This window comes from Canis lupus, chromosome 6, assembly GCF_003254725.2.
Source record: "Canis lupus dingo isolate Sandy chromosome 6, ASM325472v2, whole genome shotgun sequence".
NCBI lineage: Eukaryota > Metazoa > Chordata > Mammalia > Carnivora > Canidae > Canis > Canis lupus.
In genome coordinates this window covers 70,711,584-70,731,494 of record NC_064248.1, presented here as the reverse complement: position 1 = coordinate 70,731,494, position 19,911 = coordinate 70,711,584, and the positions used below count along the sequence as shown (strand labels likewise).

The following is a 19,911-nucleotide window of genomic DNA, read 5'->3' as shown; positions in this document are numbered from 1 at the left end:
CCCCCCCTCTTTCTCCCAAATAAATAAAATATTTAAAGATCTTTTCATTTCTATTGATATCCCAGTCCTTAATCTTTCCTGAGTCTCCTTTTTGAATCCCAAGCCTGGTAGTTGGATTCTCTATACCTTAGGGCACTGAATTGATTACCTGCTTATGGTCTATTCTCTCTATATCTAGTTTCCCATCTGGCTTTGCATGTATAATCCAACAGACTTTGCTCTAAGACCTGCTACTCTACCTCTCTCCTAGGGCAGCCCCTAGAGTTTCTCACCTTTAACTAGATAGCCTCATCCAATGTAGGACAAAAATGAGATCCTATGTCAAACCATCCTTGCTGCCCCAATTTAGGAGGTGGTGGCAGAGATAGGTAAGGAATCCTTTAATCCCTGGAAGACAATATTTGGGCAATCTTGTCAATATGAATAAAGAAAGTTTCTCTAACTCTCTTGCTTTCAGAATCTCAAAGTCATTATAAATCTTCTCCACTATATTCCCCACACCCCCCAAGACACACACACACACACACACACACACACACACACCCTTTTGTTGACACTCAGCCTTAACTGCTCAAGCAGTTTCTTCACCGACTTGAGAACAGAAATAGAAGCTCAAACATACCAGGATATTTCCTAAACTCTCTACAAATCACCTCACCCTCCACATTCAGAGATGAGAGAAAGGATCTATGCCACACCTCAGTAAACAGTAAAAAAAAAAAAAAATACACACACACCAACGAACTTATATACAAATGTACAGCAAGAGATGAGAACAATGTTCTTATGACTAAGAAGAGGATAAAATTTCACACGACTACTTTTCTGCCAAAAACAAAAGAAAATCTTAGAAAATAGAAAATATTTATTTTGTGTTCTCAAGAACATTTAGAGGACACTGGTTTAATTAAACAAGAGTAATCTGATAAGAAGATACCAGGACAATCAAGTTTTTGTTAACCCATAGAGTATGTTTATGCAAAGTACAAAAAAGGGGCAAAGGGCGGGGAGGCCCTTTCCTTCCCTGCATCAGGATGCAGATCTTAACTAGCAGAACCCAGACTGGATTTTAACCTCTAGACTCACCTTTAGCTAGAGGCATTTTTGCAAAGAATAATTCGTTCATTGGGATCACAACCAATAGTATGGAGGTAGGACCTTTGGGAAATAATTAGATTTAGATGAGGTCCTAGGACCCCCGTAATGGGATTAGTGTCCTCATAAAAAGAGAAGAAAAGGGGGCACCTGGGTGGCTCAGTTGGTTAAGCATCTGACTCTTGATTTCAGCTCAGGTCATGGGATTAAGCCCTGAGTTGAGCTCCATGGTCAGTGGGGGGCATCTGCTTGAGATTCTCTCCCACTCTTTCTCCCTTTCCCTCTGCCCCTCCCCTCACATGTGTATGCACATGCACTCTCTTTCTCTCTCTCTAAAATAAATAAACAAATCTTTTTTAAAAAGAGAGAGAGAGAGAGATGGTCATGCTGGTACATAATAAAAAGGTGGTTGTCTGCAAGTGAGGAGGTGTCACCAAAACCCAACTGTGCTGACACCCTGATCTCAGACTTTCTAGGCTCCAGAACTATGAGAAAATAAGCCACTCAGTCTGTGGTATTTTGTTATAGTGGCCTGAGCTAAAACTGCATATTGTCATCTATCTAAGGATTAGAATTGGTCTCTGGTTTTCTCAGGGAACAAATGCTGAGGAGATGGTCAAACACTACAGATTCAAGCAAAAGTGAAATGTTCAGCTCCAGACACAGAGGAGGACAAGTTAGATAGGATTTTTACCCATACACAATGAAAGCAATTAGGAGGTTATATTTCAATGCCAACTTCTAGACATTCAGAGACAAGGTACAGACAGATTACTTTAGCCTCCACAATCAGGCAGAGGGGAAACTCCAAATATATCTCTAAGGTTTGTTCTCAGGTTTTTTTTTTTTTAAGATTTTATGTATTTGTTCATGAGAGGCACAGAGAGAGAGGCAGAGACACAGGCAGAGGGAGAAGCAGGCTCATTGTGGGGATCCCAATGTGGGACTTGATCCCAGGACCCTGGGATCATGACCCAAGCCAAAGGCAGACACTCAACCACTGAGCCACTGAGGCACCCCTGTGCCCATTTTTTAAAAAGATTTCATTTATTTATTTGAGAAAGAAAGAGAACATCTGTTGGGGGGTGGAGAGGCAGAGGGAGAGGGAGAAGCAGATTCCCTGGTGAGCACAGAGCCTGAGATCATGACCTGAGCCAAAGACAGACACATAACAGACTGAGCCACCCGGGTGCCCTAGGCTGTTTTCATTACTTCAAGTCCTGGACAAGATTGAGTCAGACATCTGGCAGATATCTTAAGGGTAGCTGGGTCAGAATTCAGGGAAGTGGGGGATAATGATACAGACTATTCAGAAACAAAACAAAACCAAAATAATCAGAATGGTATAGAAAATGTAAATGTGGCCATAAATCTATACATCCATCAGGACAGACTGAAGAATCTGGGAATGTACTCCTGAGAGGATGTCAGAAGGCCTACACACATTCATTCTTCATATGTTTCTGAAAGTCAAGTTCAGTATCAGAACAATTTTCATGAGTAGAAGAGGCTTTACGGGACTGAAAAATAGGCCAGAACATGCTATAATGCAGTACTGTCTTTACATAAATCAGCAGACTACCTAAATCGGGGAATTAAAGGAAAAGAAATGGAGGGGGGTAATGACTAAGAAAATGAATCTATATATTATACGTGTATGTATTGTACCAGTTTATAACCCAATCCCAAAAACTTTCTGGGCAGTAACAAATCCTGTGCAGACACAGCTTTATGGGAATTCATCGAAAAACACTCTATCAGTGATGATCCAACACAAGTTCTCCTCAACAACAGGGAAGTGTGGCCCCAAATTTTCAATTTTCCAAGATAGTTTTTTGTACAATAAGATTCTTGGGCCCTGGTTAAGTTTGTGTTTCTTTAAGGAAAACAATTTTGTAATTTTCTTCCTAATAAACTTGTACTTATTTTGTTATATTACTTCTGTGTTATGTTTTTTGGTGCTACCGTGAGTAGTATCTTCTTTTCTGTTATGTTTTGTAATGGCTTATTGTTGGTTTGTAGAAAAGGTATCAATTTTTTTTTTGTTGATTTTGAAGCATATTTAGTGCTTTGCATGCAGTAAATGAACAATGACTGTTTAATAGTATTCCTTTGTAAGAAATGGCATCATCTGCAAATGACAGTGTTAGCTTTTCTTTCCAATTCCTAAATTTCTTATTTCTTTTTCTTATTACATTACATAGTCTCAGATCTCTAGTACTGAATAAAGGAATTAACAGTAGGTAACTTTATCTTGTTTCTATCTTAATGGAAATGTTTCTAATGTTTCAGCATCATTTGGTATTTGATATTGGTTTTTAGTTCTCTTCAACAAATTTTAGCAAGTTTGTTTCTTTTCTTAGTCTGCTAAGAGTTTTTAACATGATGGGACACCTGGGTGGCTCAGCGGTTGAGCGTCAGCCTTCAGCTCAGGGCATGATCCCGGTCCGTGGAACGAGTCCCACACTGGGCTCCATGCGGGGAGCCTACCTCTATCTCTCTGCCTCTCTGTGTGTGTCTCTCATGAAGAAATAAATAAAATCTTTTTAAAAAAGAGTTTTTTAACATGAATGGACATTAAATTATTATTTTTCTGTATCTATTGAAATGCATATTATTGGTTCTTCTGCCTTTAATTACGTAGTATCTTTTAACAATGGAGTTTTGGATTTTGAATCATCTTTGTATTACAGAGACTACTTCATCATGACATATTTTTTATATGCTACTGAATTTAATTTTCCATTCATAATAGTGATACCCTTTTCCTATATTACTCATCTAGTTTTAGTATTGAGGTAATATTACCTTAATAAAAATGAGTTGAGTAGGTTTCTTTTTCTATTCTTTGAAATAGTTTGTACATGATAGGAATTAGCTGTGTCTTGAAATATGTACCTATATCTGGAGCTGGTGTCTTAAAGCAATGTGGTTGGGTGGATGGGGAATAGTTTATTCAGGTTTACTTTCTTCTCAATACAATTTTGGTGGCTTACAGATTTCTGTTTTATCTGTTTCTAACCTTATAAAATTTCTCATGCATTCTCTAATTTTTCAAAACCAACTAAATCTGTAGTTATCCCTTTTGTTATTTCTAACACTGTTTATGCACTTTCTCTTCCTCAGTCTTGCTAGAAGCATACCTATTTAAGAGAATATAATTTGTTGTACACAATGGTATATACGATCATACTTGTTAATTTTGTTGTTAATCTATTTTATTCATGATTTTCTGATTTAGCTACTAATTTCTAATGGTGAAGGGGCACCTGGGTCACTCAGGGCTGACTTACGCAGCCAATTCTTGGTTTCAGCTCAGGTCATGATCTCAGGGTCATGAGATAGAGTACCATATCAGGAGACATGCTCAGCAGACAGTCTACTGGAGATTCTCTCTCCCTCACCCACTCCCTCTTCCCCCACTCACTTTTGCATGTGCTTTCTCCATAAAATAAATAAGTCTTTTAAAAATTTCTCATGGTAGCACATTAAAATTTCCTAGTGAGATTACAGATTTGTCAGTTTTATAATATATCTATTATTTTTGCCCTTTGTAAATGTGGGCTCTATTGCTAAATATGTTCAAGTATTTCTCGTTTCTTTATTTTTATTCTTTTGTATGGTTTTGTCTTATATATGTCTCTTGCAAGTAACAAATCTGAAAATATCTAGAAGGTGATTTTGTGATTAGTGAAAGATTTATCTCATTTCTGTCATATTACTCTCATGTCCCATTTACCAACCTTTTCTCTTTTTCTTTTTCTCTTCTACTGGATTGATAAAATACCTTGTTTTCCTTTTCTTTTGAACTTCTAGTTGCTGTCCACAGCATCTAGTACATGTGGAATGTTTCTCAATTGGCAATTACATAAGCTTCTTATTATATCTCAGCTACAGCTTTTCTGGAGGATGACTCAGCTTATATCTTTATGGTGCTCCCCAGGATACCTTAAATAAATTTTATGTTTGCTACCAATTCTATAAGTTTAGCCTGACTATTCCAGACATACTTTCAAATTCTGGTGAGAATCTGACCAGTTTTTTTCACATAATATGGTAACAGAAAACTGATCACATTTTTAATATGTACATACAGAAAATAATGTGTATAATAATGGAACTTTTTTAAACATAACTAATAAAAAAATTAAAAAATAAACATAGCTAATGACAAACTAATAAAAGGTCCCTTCTGTTTTAACTTGATAATCTTCTATGATTTTATCATGAAAGTCCTATTGTCTTGCCACTTTTCTGAAAACTGAAGAGTAGGCCACGTAAAGGGTTTCCAAATATATGCCTGGGAAAAAAAGAACAGAAATATCAAAAGAAAGATATTACTCCAATGGAAAAATATCAAAAGGTTAAACAGATTAATTAATACATATAGATATCCAATATAATCATTAATCAAAACGTGCAAACTAGAATTAGCTACAAATTTTCATCTATTAATTTGTCAAAGACTAAAAATAAGCAAGGCTGGGAAGAAATTGCTATTGATTAAAGTTAGTAACAAATTATTTGACATGTGGTTGGCACTTGGTAATTATTTAATAGATGTTTGCTATTATTACTCTCAATAATATTATTTTTGGTTTTGACAAGGCTAGTGGGAATGTAAACTGACCAAACATTATATATATAAGAAATTAGGGATGCCTGGGTGGCTCAGCAGTTGAGCATCTGCCTTTGGCTCAGGGTGTGATCCCAGGGGCCTGGGATCAAGTCCCCCATCGGGCTCCCCACAGGGAGCCTGTTCTCCCTCTGCCTGTGTCTCTGCCTCTCTCTCTCTCTGTGCCTCTCATGAATAAATAAATAAAATCTTTAAAAAAAAAGAAATTATATCAAAATTCTTTAAAATGTTTATTATTCTCTTTACTGAGGAAGTACATGACTCTCAGGAATACACACTAAGGAAGTAATTGGACAAGTACACAGTGATGCCAGTTTAAAATTGCTATTATGCCAGTGCTTATATGAGTGAAAACATTAATCTACATGTACAACAATATGGAATTAGAAAATTAAGTTATATTTAACAGGGGCGCTTGAGTGGCAGAGTCAGCTAAATATCTGCCTTCAGCTCAAATCATGATCCCAGGGTCCTGGGATCAGGCCCCATATCAAGCTTCCTGCTCAGTGAGGAGTCAGCTTCTCCCTCTCCCTCTGCTCATTCCTCCTGCTAGGACTCTTGCTTGCTTGCTCTCTTTTACTCACTCTTTCTCTCAAATAAATAAATTACTTTTTAAAAAAGTTATATGTAGCATATAAGTGATGGAAACACTATAAATGATAACAATTATATATTCATATAAAAATATTCATGATCTATTACATTTTTTGTATTAAAATTTTTTTCATTAAATTTGCTAACATATAATACCCAGTGCTCATCACATCACGTGCCCTCCTTAATGCCCATCACCCAGCCACCCCATCCTCCAGCCACCTCTCCTTCTGCGACCCTCAGTTTGTTTCCCAGAGTTAAATCTTTCATGGTTTGTTTTTCTCTCTGATTTTTCCCCGTTCAGTTTCCCCTCCTTCTCCTATGGTCCCTTGCTCTATTTCTCATATTCCACACTAGTGAAACCATATGATAATTGCCTTTCTCCAACTGACTTATTTCACTTAGCATAATATCTTTGAGTTCTATCCACGTTGATGTAAATGGTAGGTATTCAACCTCTCTGATGCTAATATTCCACTGTATACATATAGCACATCTTTATCCATCATCTGTCAAAGGACATCGTGGCTCCTCCCACAGTTTGGCTATTGGACATTGCTGCTATGGACCTTGGGGTGCAGGTGTCCCGTCATTACACTACATCGGTATCTTTGAGGTAAATACCCAGTGGAGCAATTGCTGCGTCATAGGGTGGCTCTATTTTTAACTTCTTGAGGAACCTCCATACTGTTTTCCAGAGTGGCTACGCCAGTCTGCGTTCCCACCAAAGGTATAAAAGGGTTCCCTTTTCTCCACATCCCTGCCAATATTTGTTGTTTCCTATCTTGTTAATTTTAGCTATTCTCAACAGTGTAAAGTAGTATCTCATTGTGGTTTTTATTTGTATTTCCCAGGTGACAAGTGATACGGAGCATTTTTTTATGTGCCTGTTTGCCATATGTAGGTCTTCTGTTCATGACTTCTGCCCATTTCATGACTGGATTTTTTGAGTTTGGGGTATTGAGTTTTATATGTCCTTTATAGATTTTGGACACTAGCCCTTTATCTGATACATCATTTGCAAGTATCTTCTCCCATTCTGTAGGTTGTCTTTTAGTTTTGTTGGTTGTTTCCTTCTCTGTGCAGAAGCTTTTTATCTTGATGAAGTCCCTATAGTTCATCTTTGCTTTTGTTTCTCTTGCCTTTAGAGACATGTCTTGCAAGAGTTGCTGAGGCTGAGGTCAAAAAGGTTGTTGCCTATGTTCTCCTCTAGAATTTTGATGGATTCTTGTCTCACACTTAGATCTTTCAATCATTTTGAGTTTATCTTTGTGTCTGGTGTAAAAGATTGGTCCAGTTTCATTCTTCTGCATGTGGCTGTCCAATTTTCCCAGCACCATTTATGGAAGAGACTGTCCTGTTTCCAGTGGATAGTCTTTTCTGCTTTGTCAAAGATTAGTTGACCATAAAGTTGAGGGTCCATTTCTGGGTTCTCTGTTCTGTTCCACTGATCTATGTGCTGTTTTTGTGCCAGTACCATGCTGTCTTGATGATCATAGCTTTGTAATATAGCTTGAAGTCAGGCATTTTGATGCCCCCAGCTTTGGTTTTCTTTTTCAACATTCCTCTGGCTATTCAGGGTCTTTTCTGTTTTCATACAAATCTTAGAGGATTGTTTGCTCCAACTCTGTGAAAAAGTCCATGGTATTTTGATAGCGATTGCATTGAATGTGTAGATTGTTCTGGGTAGCACAGATGTTTTCACAATATTTATTCTTCCAATCCATGAGCATGGAATGTTTTTCCATCTCTTTGTGTCTTTCTCAATTTCACTCATCAGTGTTCTGTAGTTTTTAGAGTATAGATCCTTTACCTCTTTCATTAGGTTTATTCCTAGGTATCTTATGGTTTTTGGTGCAAGTTAAATGGGATTCATTCTTTATTTTCTCTTTCTTCAGTTTAATTATCAGTGTATAGAAATGCCACTGATTTCTGTGCATTGATTTTGTATCTTACCACGATGCTGAATTGCTGTAGGACTTCTAAAAATTTGGGGGTGGAATCTTTTAGGTTCTCCATATACAGTGTCATGTCATCTGCAAAGAGTGAGTTTGACTTCTTTGCCAATTTGAAAGCCTTTTATTTCTTTTTGTTATCTAATTGCTGAGGCTATGACTTCTAGCACTATGATGAACAACAGTGCTGAGAGTGGGCATCCCTGTTGTGTTCTTGATCTTGAGGGAAAAGCTCTCAGTTTTTCCCCCGTTGAGAATGATATTCACTGTGAACTTTTCATAGATGGCTTTTATGATATTGAGGTATGTTCCCTCTATCCCTACACTTTGAGAGTTTTAACCAAGAAAGGGTGCTATATTTTGTCAAATGCCTTTTCTGCATCAGTTGAGAGGATCATATGGTTCTTTTCTTTTCTTTTCTCTTTTCTTTTCTTTCTTTTCTTTTCTTTTCTTTTCTTTTCTTTTCTTTTCTTTTCTTCTTTTCTTATGTGATCTATCACACTGATTGATTTGCAAATGTTGAACCACTCTTACAGCCCAGGAATAAATTACACTTAGTGGTAGTGAATAATCCTTTAATCTAGTGTTGGATCCTATCGGTGAGTATTTTGACATCCATTTTTGTCAGGGATATTGGTTTGTAATTATTTTTGAAGGGGTCTTTGTCTTTTTGGGGATCAAGGTAATGCTGGCCTCATAGAATGGAGTTTGGAAGTTTCCCTTCCATTTCTCTTTTGAAACAGCTTCAGTAGAATAGGTATTATTTCTTTTTTAAATGTTTGGTAGAATTCTCCTGGGAATTCTGGCCCTGGATTCGTTTCCTGGGAGGTTTTTGATGACTGCTTCAATTTCCTTGCTGGTTATTTGTCTGTTCAGGTTTCTTATTTCATCATGCTTCAGTTTTGGTAGTTTATAAGTTTCCAGGAATGCATCCATTTCCTCCAGATTGCCTAATTTGTTGGTATATATTGCTCATAATACGTTCTTAAAACCATTTGTATTTCCTTGGTGTTTGTCATGATCTCTCCTTTTTCATTCATGATTTTATGGAGTCTTTTTTTCTTTTTCTTATTTTATTTATTTATTCATGAGAAACACAGAGAGAGAGGGAGGGGGCAGAGACATAGGCAGAAGGAGAAGCAGGCTCCATGCACAGAGCCCCATGTGGGACTCAACCTCAGGATTCCAGGATCATGCCCTGAGCCAAAGACAGATGCTTAACTGCTGAGCCACCCAGGTGTCCGAGTCTTTTTTCTTTTTAATAAGTCTGGCTAGGGGTTTATCTATCTCATTAATTCTTTCAAAAAAATCAGCTCCTAGTTTTGTTAATCTGTTCTACTATTCTTCTCCTCTATTTCATTGAGTTCTGTTCTAATCTTTATTATTTCTCTTCTCCTGCTCGGTTTAGGCTTTATTTGCTGTTCTTTCTCAATCTCTTTTAGGTGTAACGTTAGCTTGTGGATTTGAGATTTTTCTAAATTTTTTGAGACAGGCTTGTATTGAAATGAACTTCCATCTCCAGACCACCTTTGCTGTATCCCAAAGGTTTTGAACAGTTGTGCCTTTATTTTCATTAGTTTGCAAAAATCTTTTTAATTCTTCTCTAATTTCCTGGTAGACCCCATTCATTCCTTAGTGGGAGGCTCTTTAACCTCCAAACATTTGAGTTCCTTCCAAATTTCCTCTTGAGTTCAAATTTCAAAGCAAACATTGTGGCCCAAAAATGTGCAGGGAATACCAATCTTTTGGTATCGGTTGAGCTCTGATTTGCGACCCAGTGTGTGGTTTATTCTGGAGAAAGCTCCATGTGTACTTGAGAAGAACGTGTATGTCACTGCATTACGATGGAATGTTCTGTATGTATCTGTGAAGTCCATCTAGTCCAGTGTGTCATTCAAGAACATTGTTTCTTTGTTGAACTTTTGCTTAGATGATCTGTCCTTTGCTGAGAGTGGAGTGTTGAAATCTCCTACTATTAAGGTATTATTATCTATGTGTTTCTTTACTTTGGTTATTAATTGGTTGATATAATTGGCTGCTCCCACATTAGGGGCATAAATATTCATAATTGTTAGGTCTTCTTGTTGGATAGACCCTTTAAGTATGATATAGTGTCCCTCTTCATCTCTTACTACAGTCTTTGGTTTAAAATCTAATTTATCTGATATGAGGATTGCTACCCCTGCTTTCTTTTGAGGACCATTTGCATGGTAAATTGTTCTCCACCCCCTCATTTTCAGTCTGAAGGAGTCTTTAGATCTAAAATGAGTCTTTTGTAGATTGCTTATGGATGGGTCTTGCTTTTTTATCCAATCTGATACCCTATGTCTCTTGACTAGAGCATTTAGCCCACTCATGTTCAGAATAACTGTTGAAAGATATTAATTTAATGCCATGGTATTACTTGTGCAGTCCCTGTTTCTGCAGATTGCCTGTTTTTCTGGGTTCCCTCTCCACTTACAGGGTGCCCCTTAATATTTTCTGTAGGGCTGGCTTGGTGGTCACATATTTTTTGTTTCTGCCTATCCTGGAAGCTTTTTCTCTCTCTTATTCTGAACAACAGCCTTGCTGGATAAAGTATTCTTGGCTGCATGTTTTTCCCATTTAGTTCCCTGTATATATCATCCAAGCCCTTTCTGGCCTGCCAGGTCTCTGTGAATAGGTCTGCTGTTAATCTGATTATTTGTTTCTCTGTATGTTAGGAATCTCTTGTCTTGAGCTGCTTTCAGGATTTTCTCCTTCTTTATCTCTGAAATGTGCAAGCTTCACTATTATATGTCAGGGTGTTGATCTACTTTTATTGATTTTGGGAGGGGTCCTCTCTACTTCTTGGATATGAATGCCTGTTTCCTTCCCCAGATTAGTGAAGTTCTTGGCTATGACTTGTTCAAATTATCTTCTGGTCCTGTCTCTCTCTACACCCTCAGGAATTCCAATAATTTGGATGTTATTTTTCTTTTTTCTCAAACTATCACTTATTTCTCAGAGCTTCTCCTTAGGGGGTTTTAGTTGTTTTTCTCTCTTTTACTTAGCTTCTTTCCTTTCCATCAACTTGTCTCCTATGTCACTTTTTTTTTTTTAAGATTTTACGTATTTATTCATGAGAGACACAGAGAGAGAGGCAGAGACATAGGTACATGGAGAAGCAGGCTCCCTGTGGGGAACCTGATGTGAGACTCGATCCCAGGATGCCAGGATCACGCCCTGAGCTGAAGGCAGATGCTCAACCACTGACCCACCCAGGCACCCTTCCTATGTCACTTATTATCTCTTCTGCCTCATTTACACTAGCTGTTAGAGTATCCAGTTTAGACTGTATCTCAGAATATTTTTAGCTTCGGCCTGATTAGATCTCATTTCTGCACCAGGAGAATCTCTAGAGTCTTTTATTCTTTTTTCAATCCCAACTAGTAACTTTATAATTGTAATCCTAACTCCATCTCTGACATTTTACTTAAATCCATATCTATTAGATTTGTAGCAGAGAGTATTAACCTCAGTTCATTCTTTTGTTGTCAATTCCTCTTTCTAGTCATTTTGGCCAGTGCAGAATGGTTGTACGAACAAGCAGTCAAAAATATTAACCACGACCCAAGCAAAATATACACTAGACTATTCCAAAGAGATCAGGAACTAATAAATAAAAGAAAAAAGACAAAGAAAAATAAAAAGAAATTTTAAAAAAGAGAAACAAAAAAAGTTGGGGAAGGGGGAGGAGAGAGAGAATATAATCTCACAGAGTGTGCAAAACAGGGTTATCCACTTGGTCCTGAGTGTATTTTGATCTGTGTGTTAGAAGATGCTAAATTCCAAAACTATAAAGAAAGCAAATATTAAATATATGTAATATTTTTGCATATATACATATATATGCAAAATATATACATATATATGCAAAAATAAAATCGAATACAGTGAAAGGAAGCCAAAAATGAAGAATATATCTATAACATGTAATTGTAAAATATGAAAGTTAAAAAAGAAAAGGCTTAAAGACAAAAAGTTGATAAAATAAACTAGCTGAGACAGGAAAAATTTAAAAATTTTTAAGTTGAAAAATAAATGAATCATAAGAAAAAACCCTCAACTTCTATATACTATTTTCCTCTAGTCCTGGTTTTCCAGTCCTGTTTGGTCATTAAACTTTGCTGTTCTCCTGTTCGTCCAGCTGGTCCTCTTGGGGAGGGGCCTGCTGTGCTAATTCTTATGGGTCTGTGCCTGGGTGGAGTTGCACCACCTCTGGCCAGGGGGCAAGGCTCAGTATAAGCTGTTTGTTGCATGAGGTTTTTGTTCCCTGAAATCTTTCAGCACTTCTTTTGAGGGTGAAAGGAAAAAAAAACATGACCGTGTCTGGATCTGCAGGTCTGGAGCCGAGAGATCTTGGTGAGCACCCAAGCTCACAGACTCCTATGGGGCCAGGCCACTCAGATCCCCCGCCCCCCCCCCCCCCAGGCGCAGGCAGAGACACTGATTTGTGCCATTTGTAGGCCTCCAGCAGGGAGAGCCTTTGCCTGCTCAGGTGCACCCCCTCTCTGCCCTTCTTGGAGGAAGCAGAGGGTCGCCCCACTTCTGTCCATTATAGGCCCCTGGCTTGGAGAGTGTTCACCGGGCCTAATGAGCACCCCCTCTGCCTCTCCCAGAGGAAGGCAGAGGGTTGCTGCAATCCAGTCCTTTGCAGGGACCCAACACGGAGAGCAGTTACCCAATCTGGCCAAGTTTCAAGCTTTATGGCAACAAGCTGAACCTGGCACGCCTGGGTGGCTCAACGTCTGCCTCTGGCTCGGGGCAGGGTGGGGGGCGGGGGTGAGTTGGTGGCGGTCCAGGATCCTGGATTGAGTCCCACATCGGGCTCCGTGTGGGGAGCTTGCTTCTCCCTCTGCCTGCGTCTCTGTCTCTCATGAATAAATAAATCTTAAAAAAAAAAAAAAGAACAAGCTGAATGTTTTCCTGAGCTCACTGATCTAAACCTGTTTCCTCGCCCCAAGCTTGGGAACTGTGCCAGCTGAGGCACCTCTGTCCTTCCTGTGCCTCTGGGAATACTGACCCCTCCCCACCCACTGCCCCACCTGTGACTCTGACCTGCTTCACCCCTGAGCACCTTTCAGGCAGGGAAGTTGTTCACAGCAGCTGATTTCTAAAAAGTCCTCATTTTGATCCCCAGGACTGTATTACCAAGGCTCCCTCCCCCACTCATTTAATTTCTGATATACCCCCTCCGTTTCTCTTCTCTGCACTTCTACCTTGCAAAAAGTGGTCACTTTTCTATTTGCAGCATTCCAGCTGTGCTTTCCTTACACCTTAGGTTGAATTTCTAGGTGTTCAGGATGATTTGATAGTTTTCTAGCTAAATTAAGGCGACCAGGTGAAACAAAGACCCCTACTCTTCCACCATCTTGCCTCTCCCATTGCATTTCTAAAATGTAGGTACAAAATTATATACGTAATAAAATCCAACTTTGTAAAAGAAAAGATTAGGAGTATATATGTGTTCTATGCACAGAGAAAAACCTAAAAGCCACACACCAAAATATTAACTTTAACCATTGCTTATTTTCTTCCTTATACTTACCTTTGTGAGATTTTTAAATAATTAGTAAGTACTTATAATCAGATGAATCTTTCTTATTTTGAAAATAAGTCGATTTAGACTTTGTCAAAACAACTGGCCATCGTGCCGGTTCCACTATCTTCCTTGTTCTTAGTACTTTGCCTTCACCTAAACTTGCCTTTGTTAGTCCTTTGATCTTGATAAGGTTTGTTTGCACTATGATTTTGACATACCAGTGGCTCAGGCACTTATAACCTTACTCTTAGAGTTTCTGAATCCATGAGACCTCCCTGGTTACAGTCAATGACTCTTCATCTCTATAACCAAATATACACAGCTCTCTGGGAAGTTAAAACTGATTCTCAGTTGAAGACTCTGGCTATCCTTTTATAATTGTCCTGTCAGCGACATATAATTCACTCACTAATAATCCCCTTGACAGGTAATCTCTTTGACAAATATCAACCTTCCATAACAACCCGGCTCAGCTGTGGACTCTATAAGCCGCATATTCCAAACTAAAGGCAATAGTCCACCCAAATCCAGCTGGCCTTGCCCTAATTCGTTCTCCAGAAGGCTGCTGCTATCACTTTGGATCCTTGCTCCTTAGATTAGGTAAAATATTAGATAAAAGTAAATTCTGAGACTCTAAGAACTATTTTAATAAAAAAAATACTTTTTAAGATTTTATTTATTTATTTATTCATGAGAGACACACAGAGAGAGGCAGAGACACAGGTGGAGGGAGAAGCAGGCTCCCTGCAGGGAGCCTGATGCAGGACTCGATCCCGGGTCTCCAGGATCACACCTGGGCTGAAGGCAGATGCTCAACCCCTGAGCCACCCAGGTGTCTCTAATAAAAAAAAATTTTTGAAAAATATATCATATTTAGAAAAGCTAAACTTATGGGAACCATATGTTGAATTACAGATTCAAAATATTTACATAGCAAAGAATTATTACAAACCATCTGGAGGTAGGATAGTTCAGAGGGTGGATAATGTTCTATTCCAGGTTTTTATTTCTTTCCTCTTGGTATAATTTTTTTCTTCTTGATATCTGCATAGTTCTAGAAAGGTATGTTTTGTCTGTTTCTAAATGCATTGGCATAAAACTCTTTGGGGGTGGGGTTATTATTGATTTGTGACAACTATCTCACATCCGTGATCCTCTCCAGTCAAAAGTTCTTTGAAACAATGCCTTGGCCCCAACCAGTCAGAGAATGGAGACATATGACTCACCCATCCTGGGAATGGCCCCTCCTAGATAGTGGAGGCTTGAAACTGGCCATTGAACTTGCCTGTCACCTTGTCAACTTCAGCCATGCTTATCTGGCTGGATGGGTGGTCCTCTGAGCTGATGATACGGTTGCTGGGGGAGGTACAAGTACATAAGCTCACGGCCATCATTCTGCATATCAAGGTTGCCACCATGGCAAGCGGGAGCCCAGAAAGGAGGCATAAAACTCATTATAAGCATTTTCTTGTGATATTTTAAAATCTCTACTAAAAATAATTTTTTAATCTTCCTAAATCCATAATTATCACCTATAATTTCTAAAATAGTTTAAACATTTATCAGTCTTGCTAAAGGCACATCTATTTTACTATTTTTTTCAAGAGTCAGCTTTTGATTTTGTTGATTCAACCACTTATTTTCTATTACATTAGTGTCTGGTTCTGCAGACACATATTTACAGTGGTTTGATTTATAACAGTACCAGATTGGAAACAACCTAAATGTCTATCAATAAACTGTGCTATATCCAAAGAAATACTACTCAGCAAAAAACAAAACCAAAACCAAACTAGTGATACTCTAAATATGAATGAATCCCAAGGTTGTGGGGATGCCTGGGTGGCTCAGGGTGTGATCCGGGGGTCCTGGGATCAAGTCCCACATCAGGCTCCCCTCAAGGAGCCTGCTTCTTCCTCTGCCTGTGTCTCTGCCTCTCTCTCTCTGTCTCTTATGAGTAAATAAAAAAATATTTTTTTTAAAAAAGTAAACCCTTTAAAAAAAAAGACTCTCAAATCTGTGGTAAATGAAAGCTGGCCAGAAAAGAGTACATAATATATGATTCCATTTATATGAAATTCTGTAAAATAATATAAACTGATATACAGTATCAGAAAATAGATCAGTGGTTGCCTGGGAACAGGAATAAAGAGGAAGATGGATTACAAAGGGGCATAAGGAAACTTTGGAGTGATGAAAATGTTTGCTATCTTGACTGTGGTGATGGTTTCATAGATGTATAAATATGTCATCAACTCATCAACTTGTACAATTTAAATGTGAATTAATTGTACATCAATTATACCTTAATAAAGCTGCTAAATAAGAGCCCCAAAATATAGCAACAAAGGAGTTTATATAACAAGAATATAGATAAGTACAATTTAGCTTGATTAGCATAGCTCTCTGGAAAAAGAGAAATGGTTTCTGGTTTTTCTGGTTATAAGGAAGTATAAGACCTGCTTAGCCGATTTTAAGGAATTTTCCTATACAAATACACTGGATTTTATGGAACCTGGACAAGGCACCTAAGTACCATAGGACCTAATGACAACTGCACTGGAAGGCAGGTGCTGGAAAGAACTAGTCTAATAATGTCTATCTGAAGGTCTGAGGTTGGCTATCTGATCTTTTTATTTAAGATTTATTTTTTTGAGAGGGAATGTCTGTGCACTCACACGAAGATAAGGGCAGAGGGAAAGGGAGAAACTCAAATGGACTCTGAGCTGAGTCCAACACAGGGCTCAACTTGGGCTCTGTCTCATGACCCTGAGATCAGACCTGAACCAAAACCAAGAGTTGGACACTTTGTGCCACTAAGGTGCCCTGAAGACGTGATATTTTTATTTGCCTCCCTTTCATGGGAATTCCATTTTCCTCTACCCATTGGTTTCCAACGCTCAGGGTTTGTGTTCTTCTAGAACTTTTAACTTGCACATGAACGTAATGAGCTAATTGGATTGCCCATTGGCCCACTACCAACAAATACCTCTTTCTCTGTTTGATTCAAATTCCCCAGACAGGCAACCCGACTAGCTAAATTCATCTTTTTGTACCAGGCCATTGATAAACTGATCAGCTCATGAACTGACTTCCTTTAACGTCAGACTGCCCATCTTTTGGTCCAAACGACTGTGGTCAAGAGGCAGGAAGGTCCACACATTCAAAGCAGAACACAACTGTTTTGCAAACACAAACTGCGGGCAGGGCAGACTTCCAAAAAAAGGGATGGTATTAGGACAGAAGCCAGTACTTGACATCTCTAGTAGACTAATTTCCTGCTGAAATTAGCTCACAAACCAGGTATGTACAAGTGGCCCTTGCTGATAGTCACCTTACATGTGATCACCTTTTGTGACCATGCTGCCCTGACTTCTGGCCTAAGTAAGAATTCCATTAGGACTGCTGCTCAGGCTGAGGTATATTCAGCTTCTTTTTTAAATCTGCCAAGGATAGGGACACCTGGGTGGCTCAGGTCATAATCCCAAGGTCCTGGGATGAGCCCTACATCAGGCTCCCTGCTCCTCGAGGCAGCTTCTCCCCTCCTTCTGCCTGTCATTCCCGCAGCTCTCTGCCTCTCTGTCAAATAAATAAATGAAATCCTAAAAAAAGAAAGAAAAGAAAAGAAAAGAAAAGAAAAGAAAAAGACAAGAAAAGAAAGAAAAGAAAAGAAATCTGTCAATGATAGTCCTCTCCCTCTAGCTCTGGACTGTGCTCCACTCCTTGATTTCCCTGGGAAGGTAACATTTACTAAGCACTGTGCACCTAATCTGGTCTTACAAGCATTCTCTTCATCCTTCTATCAGTTCCGAGGACCCAAGAAATCCTACCCTGTCCCTTTACATGTTTTTATTTTCTGGCTTGAGGAATATACACTAGGAAGTAAAGACTGGTTTTACCTTTTGGTGAATCTTAGCTCCTTTACCTATTGTGGTCCAAATGAGAATCTGAATTTACATCCTATTCTTATTTGGCAAAAATTGATCATTTTAAATTTCTGAGCCGGCAGGTTAAAAAAACAAAAACAAAACCCAGGAATATACAGATTAATCTTTCACGTGTAGAAGAGGTCTTTAGGAGAAAAAACTCACCATAAAATATTAGTTCCTGGGATCTAAGCCAAATAGCTACATCTAGTGTTTAAAGTGGGATCAGCAATTTTTAAGTGTGATCTTTGCTCTGAAAACAAGGGTCATGGGAAGGGAACTGGTTTTTCAATGTGAAGGTTGATAAAGCCTTAAAGGACTCCCAAAGGCCTGGCAGAGGTATTATTATTATAAATTCCTTTTCTAGGGTGCCTGGATGGCTCACTTCAGTTGAGTGTCTGACTCTTGACCTTGGATCCGGAAAGTCTGACGAAAGAGTGTCCGTACTATTATAATTTTTCATTCTTTCCACTTTTCAAATTTCCAACATTTCCTCACTCTCTGATAACCTTTTTTCTGATTTCATTGGGCAACAAAAACAATGTGAAGAAAACCTCCAACAACTCTCTCCATCACATCGACTACACTATCAGCATCTCATATACTCTTACTCTCCTCTGTGAGCATTTTCTCCTCAGAAATGTATGCATACATATCAAATTTTCCACTTACCTCCAAAGGATTCTTTTACCTAAAGCTCATTCAAGGGTCCCAGGTTAAGAACCACCTAACCACCAGGTTAAAGTCATATTCCCATTAGTTAGGAAGCGATGGCAAGGGATGAAGTAACATTGGCAGGCTATTTGAATCATTTCACCTAAAAATATAGTCAAAGTTTTGTGAACAGTGTCCAATATAAAAAGTGTTTCTTGAGAGCTGATTCCATGTCCACCATGTGAGCAATATTTAGAAATACTATTTGGCATGATATTGAATAGAAATACGTAGATTACTTAATTGCAAAGAGAACAACATGCCTTTACAACAGAGCTGTCAGCGTGTTAATCAAATGACCAGGGGTGCCTGGGTGGCTCTGTGGTTAAGCTCTGCCTTTGGCTCAGGGCATGATCCTGGAAGTCCCAGGATTGAGCCCCAGGATGGATTCCCAGGATCAAGTTCCAGGATTGAGTCCCACACCAGGCTCCCTGTAGGGAGCCTGCTTCTCTCTCTGTGTGTCTCATGAATAAAGAAATCTTTTCTAAAAAATCAAATGATCAAACTTATTGTTACTAACAGTGAGATAAACCTGACATCACACAGTGGACCTAAAAAACATCCTTGTGGGGATCCCTGGGTGGCGCAGCGGTTTAGCGCCTGCCTTTGGCCCAGGGTGCGATCCTGGAGACCCGGGATCGAATCCCACGTTGGGCTGCCTGCATGGAGCCTGCTTCTCCCTCTGCCTATGTCTCTGCCTCTCTCTATCATAAAAAAAAAAAAAAAAAAAAAAAAAAAAAAATTTTCCTTGTGAAATGTTTGATGCAAGCTACCGAAGCCTCCAGGAACTTGCTGTTTATAGAAGATACAAGGTTTAGGAGCAAAAATGAATACAATCAGACAACTCAGAAATAGGTATTCTTCAGGATAATTGGCTTTGTTTCTTAAAGAAAAAAATCCTTTATTGTAGGGGAGTGTAAAGATTACTTTTTTTTTTTTTAAGATCTATTGATTTATTCAGAGAGAGAGAGAGAGAGACAGAGACACAGGCAGAGGGAGAAGCAGGCTCCATGCAGGAAGCCCCAGGTGGGATTCGATCCCAGGTCTCCAGGGTCACGCCCTGGGCCGAAGGAGGCCCTAATCCGCTGAACCACCGCGGCTGCCCTAAAGTCTGTTTATAAGTGAAGTATCCTAATGTTTCAATTTAGGATTCTGACAAAAACAAAATGACACCAAACACTCACATAAATAAAACAATCATGACAAAAGTAACAAATATTTTTCCCCGTGTTCACCTGTTTTGCTTCCTAAATTCCACATGCGCGTGGACAGGAACAGTTTAAATCCACGTGATGAGCACAAGGGTGATTTTGTATCTTCTTGTGCATCTTCATCGTCTCGAAAAATGTTCAGAATAATAGAACTCAGAGGTGCATTAGTCCTATTATACCCATCTCCCCCCCACCCCCCCATCCTACCCTTCTTTAA

General features: G+C 38.9%; 1 long non-coding RNA gene across 1 annotated transcript; it reads right to left on the bottom strand.

Annotated features, from left to right (window-relative positions):
* Positions 1-5,149: 5,149 nt before the first annotated feature.
* On the bottom strand, positions 5,150-19,868 carry LOC118355019 (uncharacterized). The gene is made up of 2 exons (XR_004816611.2): positions 19,719-19,868; positions 5,150-5,395 (listed from the first exon to the last, which is right to left on the bottom strand). It is a non-coding gene; the product is annotated as an uncharacterized LOC118355019 (long non-coding RNA).
* Between the last annotated feature and the right edge of the window lie 43 nt (positions 19,869-19,911).